At 31.9% G+C, this 10510-nt stretch overlaps 1 protein-coding gene and 1 long non-coding RNA gene across 2 annotated transcripts in view; one reads left to right on the top strand and one right to left on the bottom strand.

The window, feature by feature from the left end:
- Positions 1-10510, bottom strand: part of LOC111085085 (glutamate [NMDA] receptor subunit 1-like) — a gene marked incomplete at its 3' end in the record, with an annotated part of 137003 nt that overhangs the window by 38040 nt on the left and 88453 nt on the right. The window lies entirely within an intron of this gene.
- The window catches only part of LOC111085084, a 17021-nt gene continuing 16456 nt past the window's right edge, over positions 9946-10510 (top strand). The window contains exon 1 of the long non-coding RNA XR_002609945.1: positions 9946-10159. This is a non-coding gene — a long non-coding RNA (uncharacterized LOC111085084). The remainder of the gene's footprint in view (positions 10160-10510) is intronic.

Below are 10510 nucleotides of genomic sequence, written 5' to 3'. Positions count from 1 at the left end.
GTGGTGGGCAGAGTCCAGATAGCCCATTGTGTAGCTTTGTGATTAATTCCAAACAAACAAATCATTGAAATAATGTTAAAGTGTAGGGCTTTAGAAAGATACATTTTGTTCACTATAGTTTCGCATATATTTTAGAATTTGGAATCTACCTGGAAATATTGACCTGTAGTGTTCAAGTTAAATATAAACTTGATGCCCACTGCCATAAAATATCAAATTAAACCTACGATATTGTTTACAACGTATAAATTGAACATAGTTGAAGAAAGAAGGCAGCCGTAAGACATAAAAAATGGGAAATACTTTTAGCATTATCCTTGTATAAATTTCGCATAACGTTGAAAAGAAACTTCTCGTTAAACATTAGTTGAGCGGAAATCTAGATAAAATGAGTCATGGAGAAACTACATTTCAGAATAGATTTAGACCACTCGAGATGAGGCATAGAAAATTCAATGACAAAACGGAGTTTCTGACAAATGTTACTCTGTTCTTAGGAAATGTGTTCGATTTATGATGGGAGAAACGAACACAATTCTGAAGTTGATTAAAGTTTTTGAAAAAGAATCTATTGAAGCTGGTAGGCACTGACTAAAGTCTTTTCGTTGAAAAAGTCTTTTACAGTAAATGAAGTGAACAGTTCGAGCGACCTAATTGATTTTTTTCTTATAAAAAATATATAGTCATTATTTTTCAGGAAGTTAATCCAAACTTAGAGTTCTGTCAAGAGTGTCTATCGATTTGTTTTACTTATATGTCTATTTACCCATATATTCATCTGTCCCCACTTGTGTCTCTTAATTTCTTGCGTTTAGGAATAACAAAGAGATAGTTGTTCGAGTCAAAATATGGATAACTATGAAATATATATCTTTATTAAATGTTAGTATTCGTGTATAAGTGGTGTTATTATTCCACAATAATAAGACTAATAATAAGTTTAAATGCGTCATTTTTACAACTGTTTTATGATAATTAGTAAGAAGTTTGTATATATATATATAGAAGGATTTCAATCACACTTTATCATACTCCACCATCAACAAAGCGGTTCGCTTGATATTATAACTTATCAGTCCGACTGCTTATAGCATACAGTAATAGTTGAACCGCTACTTATATCAGTTACTAAGGCTGGTTATGAAAGATTATATATCCATAAGAACTAAACGTTAATGCTCCAGAAGTTTTTCTTCTGGAACTTATATTTGATAAACATGGTCATGTGATGATGCATGGTATATTTTCAACGAGAGATCTTTAAAAAATGAAAACTGCATATTACCGTATAACATTTTATTGTATCAATAAAGAAACGTCCAGCAATGCCTTCTTTTTTTTAATAGAAAAACCGTATCTACTGTGCTTTTTTCAGATGCTTACTAGAAACGTTTCTTTGCACATTGCAAACTACTTTGTGGACAGTTACGTAGGGAATAGGTGCATTTGAAATTCTAGTTTCTTTGTGAAATAATTCTCTTCAAACATGGAATTAAGTAAATCAAGCAAAACAGCATTTGTTTTGAATGACGTGCAATTCTTCTTGCAAAGAAGAAAGTTTCCAATAACAGTATTATATAATAACGTTTTTAGTTATATTGTCATGAAGATAAATATAGTAGACTGTGTTATACAGAGACACGTAAGTTTAAAATGTAGGTTGTATAATATGTGGCTAGATACTTAATGTCCACCGATGGGTCAGTGGTACGTTTACGAGTAAAAAATAATAAAAAAATGGATGAAGTAGGGATTGCGATGCCAAAAAGTACAGAAACAAGGTAGGGACGAATACACACAACCATACATAAAACCCTACATAAGTAGCCAAAGATTTCCAAGAAAAACTTTTATCTACAACTAAATGTTGAATTCCTTTCATTTCCATGAATTCAAGTTTGAGTAAAAGCATTTAAACTGGTTAATGATATAAAGTCTTACAATGGCTAATTCCCATAAGTTTGTAACATTGACTCAGTGGCTACTTATGTAGGGATTTGTCTATAGTTTTGTGTATTTATCCCTACCTTGTTTCTGTGCTTTTTGGCATTGTCGTCCATACATTATAATTATGTTTTATACTTTTTTATTACTTGTTTCCCTCTTTTTTTAAACAATACTATTGAATACTTTAAAAACAATGGCAGTTACTGTGAAGGCTGCAGTTTTAGCCTGGCGTGAGGAGTTGTCATGATGGACAACATGTGTTGAAGTTAGTGAAACGCTATACTGCTTGCTTCTGCACTCCCCAAGATAAAATGAAACATTTAGGTTTGTAAATCATAGCAACAACTTCGAGTATTAGTGAGCCAGACCCTCTGACGCCAGAATCAGAATAATGAGCAGAACATTTGGATGTTATACTACTCGCCGGTTTTCTACTTTAGCGATGTTGTTTTACTCAACTGAAGGAAAACCTCGAAAACCCAAGTTAGGTGTATATAAAAGTTTCTTAGATTGTTATAAGAGAGATTTGAGACTATGAATAGTAGACAATAAATAAAATGCGTCCACCATTTTTCTCTGACCTTTCCATAGATATTAAGCACTATCGTGCTTAGTGATAGACTTACATCACTTGAATCCGGGGTTCGATTCCCACAGTGTACAAAAGGCAGGTAGCCCACTGCGCAACTTTGTGCTTAAAACACAACAACAACAAGATAGTTTACGATTTCACAAAATATCTTTATTGGTTGAGATTCTAACAACTAATGTTTTAGTAGTTTATTGAAGAATCAAACATGAGCAGCAAATTCTTGGTGTTAATTGGTTAACCACTTTTAACTCATACAAAGATGAATTATGTTTTTTGTTCTCTGTTACATAGTTTATGAAATAGTTTTGGAACTTTTTTTTTTTGGAATAGTTACAGTTACATTCACTATGTCATTTGGATTACCAGATATTGCCGATTTCAAATGAGCAAAGAAACAATTCATCAACAGAAAAGAGTTTAAATAATTATTATTATTTGCTTGTTCAAGTATTTTGCCACAAAGAGACATAATGAATATCTGTGTATAATCCTTCCTAATTTTTAACTGAGGGACTAGAGTGAAGGCAGCTAATCAAAAGCACCCACCGCTAACTCTTGGTTACTCTTATCTAATCGAATAGTAGGATTTTGTGGCAAAAGGATACGAACTACAAACTTTGGATTCATAATTCAAGAACGACAACCACTAGATGACGCTCAACCCCTTAATTATTATTAAACAATAGCGATTTTTATTAAACAAGACATTTTTAATATTATAAAAAATATTAGACCACAGTGACGCAGCGGTATGTCTACGGACTTACAATGCTAGAATCCGGGTTTCGATACCCGTGGTGGGCAGAGCACAGATAGCTCATTGTGTAGCTTTGTGCTTAATTACAAAAAAAACAAACATATTATTTTACTTATATTTATAATAAAAAGTCGTGTTGTTGTGCTAAAGGTTTTGTTGAATTGTGCAAAATAAGTAAAATATTCTTTTTTTTTGCCTTCATTATGGTTATTACGCTAAGATTTCTGTCATCTATCAAATTGGTTAATTTATAATCGTGATTTCTGCTCATAGAGATTATACGTAAGCCTAATGCAAAAACTCGAAAAATTGGACTTTCTTGATGAAAGTTTTCATATAAACAAAACTAAAAGTCAATTCAGATTAACCATAAACGTCATCACAATACAATTCTTCGTAACACTGGCCGTGAATGCTCCTTAAAGATGCTCAATTGTGTTTTTTGATAAGATATGAAACTATTTACACTGTAATTAATTTTTTCTCTCGGAAAATGCCAAAACCCATTATATTTCGAGCTGAAATAGTTACACAATTTTTGATAATAATGAATAGTGACATTATTTTATATTTCTTCTAAATTCTAGAATATTCTTTTTAATCACTTCGAATTATTTTAGCTACACAGTTAGAAACTTTTTTCTCTCTAAATAATTATATATTTTCTAACAAATACAAAGAACTTTCTCAAAGACCAAAGAAAACCTTTCCATTTTGGAAAATGTACAGATTCTTATTGTTGTATAATGTCATTATACTAATATGTAACTTTGATAGTCTTCGTTATATTTGATAGCAAAAAAATAGCTGAAACTACTCTTGTCTGATCGAACATCGGATTTGACCATTACTCTTACGGCACACCCACGACTCAAAATTGTAGAGCGCATTTTATGGTAAAGGGTCGTGAACCATGAATTCTCGTATTCAAAGTTCGGGCTCGCTAATCGCTAGGTCATGCCTAGTCTAATATAATAAGTATCATGATTAAATCAATATCAATCAATCATTTTTACAAGTAATTATGTCCTAGAATGACAATTTTATGTATTCTCCTTTCCAAGATATATGAAGGCAAGTTAACTGATAAAAGTTGATTATAAAATTACGTAGTTCTGCTAAGGTTTATGTAATAATTTAGAAAGTCCAACAAACCATTACTATATTAAGTAATTAAAACATATCATTAATCGTCCTAAATAGCTTTGGGCATTCAAAAAGAAAGAAAACCAAGTGTCTTACATCAAGATGAGAAGGCCTTTGTTTTTTATTTGTACGCATGCTCGTGAAATATTTTGAATTGGATCAATTCTTAATGTGATTTTAATGAGTGAAAATCTTTTTAAATTAATCTGTTTTGGAGTTAGGACATGAAAATTTGCTTCCCTTATATGTTATTCTAAAAAACTCAAGAACACCAATAAAACCTGCAAAACACAAAATGTAAAACTGTAACTTTGTATGTAGCTCCGCATGGAGCCAACAAACCTTCTTGCCAAATTTAGTGAAGATCCATCAACAGGGGGAGAAGTAGTGGTAAAAAACGCAAAAATACCGATAAGAACCGCAAACGCAAAATGCAAAACTGAAAATTTGTATGCACCTCCGCATGAACATTATGAACCTTATCAATTTTGGCCTGCGAAGTAGTTACATGGACATACAACAGACAACAGACAGTACTATTATATTTATATAGATAAAAATAACACTTTGTTTTCAGAAAGTTAAACTTTTGACATAGTTTGTATAGCTTTGAGATTTAACTCATTCAGTAATTAAAAAATAGTCAACATATTTACATCACATGTGATGTAAAAAATGTGCACTACTTTATTTTGTAAATTAAGTACAAATTTAAAGAATTTCGCGAAAATTAACTAGTGTTTTGTTTGAATCCAATTAAAATTGCACGTTCTCGTTACTAGACTCTAATTTCTGTAAGACATACGCTTCTTATAATTTTTAATTAAGGTTAATAATGATGGTTTGTGGAGCATTTTGAGTTCCTAAAATAAATAGCACGTACACTTTACTATGTTGTATAGGGCTACTCTGATTTATGAACAGTCTGACGTAGAAATTTAAGCTTCAATATTTCAAAGCCAAGCTTGCCCATTTAACTTTCCGTACCTTTTATTTCCCTTATGAAATTTCAAGTAAATTAATATTCCATAGTTAAGCAGACTCAATCATACGTTCACATCAAAAATGAATAATTAAGAGTAAACTTTGAATAAGTGTGAGATGTTAAACTTTCCGTAACTGCAAAATTCAAATTAGGTAAGACCTGAAGTGCTTTTTTTTTAACTATCTTAAACTGTAGATTATTTTAAAATGTTGGCTTTTTTGTTTGCAATTAATAACAAAGCTATACATTGGACTATCTGTGCTCTGCCCATCACGGGTATCGAAATCCGGATTTTAGCGTTGTAAGTCCGCAAACATATCGCTGTGTCATTGGGGGGCTGTTAGCTTAGTATACAGATTTATGAAAGACTGAAATACCTCAAGTTGGGTAAGCTTCGTGAAATACATTAGAAATAGGGTTCATAATGAGAGTACTCAAATTATGATTCAGTGGATTCTAAGCACAGGTCTTAATATTTGTTTTTGTATTGATTTCTGGCTTTACGTACTTCCAGTCACTTTATTATACAGAACTGGTTTAATTGATCTATATATATTAACTTTTCATTGGAAATTATTACTAATAACCAACTCATAAAATATAGAAAGAACTGTAACTACGTTAATTCAGAGCTTTAACTAATGCTACGTGGAGTAGTTTTTGGTCTTGGGTGAAAAGTACTTGAGGAAAAACAATGTTCATAAAACACTGTCGGCACACTTATACGTAACCATAACCTGTGCACCCCAATTGATTTCAAGATTGCTGTAAAAACCTGGCGTCCTTAAATATACAGATTTATTTTCAGAACTTCTCGTTCTACATTGGCAGCTGAGACTTGATCACGTGGCACATCCCAGTTATTCAGCTCGATGCAAAAGTTTAATAATAATTTTCATAATGAAAAATACTAACAGAGAAGTCAATTAATTTTGTATTTCTTTTTTATCAAGAAAGTGATATGGCGACTGATGTAACCTTTTTTTAAAGTTTTATTTGCTAAATGTTCTCAGTATTTGCAATCATACGTATATAGGGCCTTATGGTAACTTAAAATAAAAGTGTTACTTGAAACATGTTCATATTAACAGAATACTGATGATGGGAGCGAAGAGTGGTGTTAATTGAAACATGCTAATATTAACAGAATATTGATGATGAGAGGGAAGAATGATGTTACTTGAAACATGTTCATATCAAGACAATATCGAGGATGAAAGGAAGGAAGGGGTTATTGGAAATATGCTCATATTAACATAGACTGATGATTGGAGGGACGAGGATGGCGTATAATTTTAATTCAGAATTGTAACAATGAAAAACTGAAAAATAGTCTGAAACGATAATAACGACATTGCCGTTTTAATTTTAAAAGTCTCTTCTTGAATTTAGTTCTTTCTGCTACAAGTTTCTGTTCATTGCAAAGATTAACACGTCTACGAAACACAGTATAAATACCGTGGCGCACAAAATGAACTTTGGATATATAGAAATTAGCAAATCTTTCTTGAATTGGTTTCTCCACGATGACGCGAAATAAATATGAGTTTTCACGATTATATGTGCGGTGACTAGAAGAATAAATTATATATCATTTCTTAATGTCTTTAGGAAGCTCAAAACTACTTTTAGACTCCAAGTTCGTACGATTGAATCTCACTGTCTGCACTGAAATTTGGAAAATGTCCAAGTTTTCTGCAAATGTATATTACATTTACAAGGCTAAAACTCTTGAAGAGAAAAAAAATCATGTAAACATTTGTAATAAATACTTTATAATTGTTGTTGTTGTTGTTATTTTAACTTAAAGCTTCACAATGCGCTATGTTCATCGCGGAGAATCGATTGTTGTTATTTTAACTTGAAGCTACACAATGCGCTATGTTCATCGCGGAGAATCGATTGTTGTTGTTTTAACTTGAAGCTACACAATGCGCTATGTTCATCGCGGAGAATCGATTGTTGTTGTTTTAACTTGAAACTACACAATGCGCTATGTTCCTCGCGGAGAATCGATTGTTGTTGTTTTAACTTAAAGCTACACAATGCGCTATGTTCCTCGCGGAGAATCGATTGTTGTTGTTTTAACTTAAAGCTACACAATGCGCTACGTTCATCGCGGAGAATCGATTGTTGTTGTTTTAACTTAAAGCTACACAATGCGCTACGTTCATCGCGGAGAATCGATTCCCGGCTTTTATTGTTGTAAGTTCACAAAGTTACCTTATAACCCACCAGGGGACTACCTCATGACAAACAGTTAAAACTATTTTCCTTTGTTTAACAGAGCGAATAATTCAAGTTCCTACGATTTCTATAAATGTAAACACGGAAAATTGAAGTGTTAAGTCTTGAACAAATCGTTGTTTGGGTATCAAATATATTAGTAAACATTGGTCTTGCTTAATTACGATTAATGATGAGATAATTAAGTTCATAAAACACTATTGATAATTTAGTCTGAAACTATTTTGTTTCAATTGAATGAAATATGTTTTAATCATACATTTCATATTATATGCAAGGCAGATTTACCTCTATCTTATTCTGAGAAAATAGCATCGTCACCTACTCCAAAGTATTTAATCACTCTATAAAAGAAGGCAATAAAATAAAACCGTTTATATTTTTGGCTTAAACGTTCACGAAAAACATTCTGAATACAGAATGAAAATTAAACCATTAGTACCTGTTGGAACATATCTTCAAGATTACGGTTATTTCTTTCTACAATTAAAATTGCACCAAAAGGAGAGACGTGTTAATAAGATACAGCATTCATTTCAGCTTGAGAAACATGGACGTAAGTCAGAAAAATAATCAGACAGTGCCCCTAATAATTGATTCAGCAGTGACTTTCATCTTCGTCAGAATAATAATTTTAACACGTGAGGTTGCAGCAAGGTATTCAGCTCAGTCACAAAAATAATTTCACACTGCACCTAACAATTGATTCAGCAACGACTTTCATTTTCGCTACGATAATAATTTCAACACAGAAAGTTGCAGCAACGGATTCAAATAATGCTGTTTTCTATCCCATAATCACGGTGTTTAATTGTTATAATTTTTGCTTTTGGTCAGGATAATTTTGAAAACACGTGATCGCTATAATATATTGCATGTCTTAATATCGTTGTTAAAAGTACTTTAATTTGTAAACAATATTAAGTAATTTTCCGAAGGCTTGAAAATAGAAATACAACATTTATAGAAGAAACTGACAAATATGCACATCAAATAACTGGCGTATTGATATCAGTTGTAGAATGAAACTGATGTTTGGAATGGTGTTAGTCAACATATAAACATATTATCTGAACGTACCTATAGAGGTTGAAATATATCAGCTATAAAACATTTCTACCAGACAGCTTTCTTAAATAAAGTCATATAATTGCTGAAACTTTAATATTTACTTTTTATGCGATTTCAGCTTAACCTTCCTTTAAATAAACACATTGGTCAACATATAGGAATTTTTTATCTTATATCGTATTGTATTTCACAGCTTCCTCTTTAAAAATCATTAAGTAACGAGCTAGCTAATGACGTCAATTTTTGACAATCTACGTCACGATTACGTGATAGTTTATCCTTCTCGACTATTACTGAATCCTTAACAAAATATTATGTCGTTCAATTCCTGCTTTACTCCATACAAACTCTGACGCAAGTAAATGTTGACAAGAAGTTTAATAAGATTAAATTTTTTTTTTGAGCTGAAAATCTGAAGAGCGTCGTACTTCTCGCGTGTAAAATGTGGTGTAAAGTTAGAGTAATCCACGCGCTGAGAAAATGATGTTTGTATTAGGTTATATCAGTTATTAAATAAATGAATTAATGTGTGTTTTTTCATCCCCATAAGAAGATACTCTTAAATCGATATTTTTTACTGTATTTGTGAATTTTATAACGTTTTGCATGACATAACATTGAATATTTTAAGAAAAATTATGTTTTCAGAGACATGTGAAAATAGGTTAAACTTAAATATCGTTTTTTTCAAATGTTTAGCTCTACTAGATAAAAGGAGTATCACGTTAGATTTTCTGAGAAGGAAGTAAAAACTAGGTTTTTAGTTGCGGTGTTTCCGAGCTTATAATCTGTTTAATTATGTTATCTTCAAAACGTTTGTCTTTAGGCTTAACTTTGATAAATTGCAAATTATTTTAAAGAAATTATCTCTAGCGGTCTAAATCGTTGAATTGCAAATCGTTTACGGTCTATATATGTATTATCAGTGGTATGAGTTCGTTGATTCATATTATATACATTTGTCCAAAAGAGAAAATTGTGCAACTGTCTGTTTGGTGAATAAGGGAAGATAGTATGATGCGTCATCAGGTGGCAAATATTTTAGACGTATTTTAATATTTGCAATGACTTTTTACTAGAAGTAACGGGTCAGTTGTATATAACTATACTTACAAATAATTTTAAAAGGGGGCTACTCAGCTGTACTCCTTCATCATATCTTTCAGTTAGGTACAGGTAAAACTGGGCATTACGAAAGGGTTTTATTTACCAAGCTCATGTCAGAACGAACAAGTCTAGAGAACCTTAAAGGGTTATATTTACCAAGCTCATGTCAGAAAGAACAAGCATAGAGGACTTTATCCGTGTGCTTCGCTTAAATGGACTGACTTATATTGTCATATGTGAATTTTTTATGTTACTCTACTAACAGAGTGTGTGTGTGTAAAAGATACTGCTCCTCATTGGTTCAGCGGTAAGTTTGAAGGCTTTTTACGTTAAAAACTGGAGTATGATACACGTGGTGGGCACAAATCAGATAATTCTTCGCGCTTAACAACAAAACAAACAAATACAATTTGCTGTTAACTAATTACTAGTGTTGTGGTTTTTACAAAATAATATGTTTCCGGTAAAGAAATAACATTGGTAAAAATGCTAAACTAATTCAAGCAAACTGTACCATCCCCTCGTGAAAAAACCGGTAAGTCTAGGGAGTTATAATGCTAAGATCAGGGGCTCGATTCTCCGCGGTGGATACAGTAGATAATCAAATGTGGCTTGATTCTAAAAACAAACAAACCAGCAAACTGTACCATCCCCTCGT

The sequence above is a fragment of the Limulus polyphemus genome, unplaced genomic scaffold (assembly GCF_000517525.1).
Source record: "Limulus polyphemus unplaced genomic scaffold, Limulus_polyphemus-2.1.2 Scaffold231, whole genome shotgun sequence".
NCBI lineage: Eukaryota > Metazoa > Arthropoda > Merostomata > Xiphosura > Limulidae > Limulus > Limulus polyphemus.
Note: the sequence above shows the minus strand (reverse complement) of the source record. Positions and strands in the feature narration are given on the sequence as shown.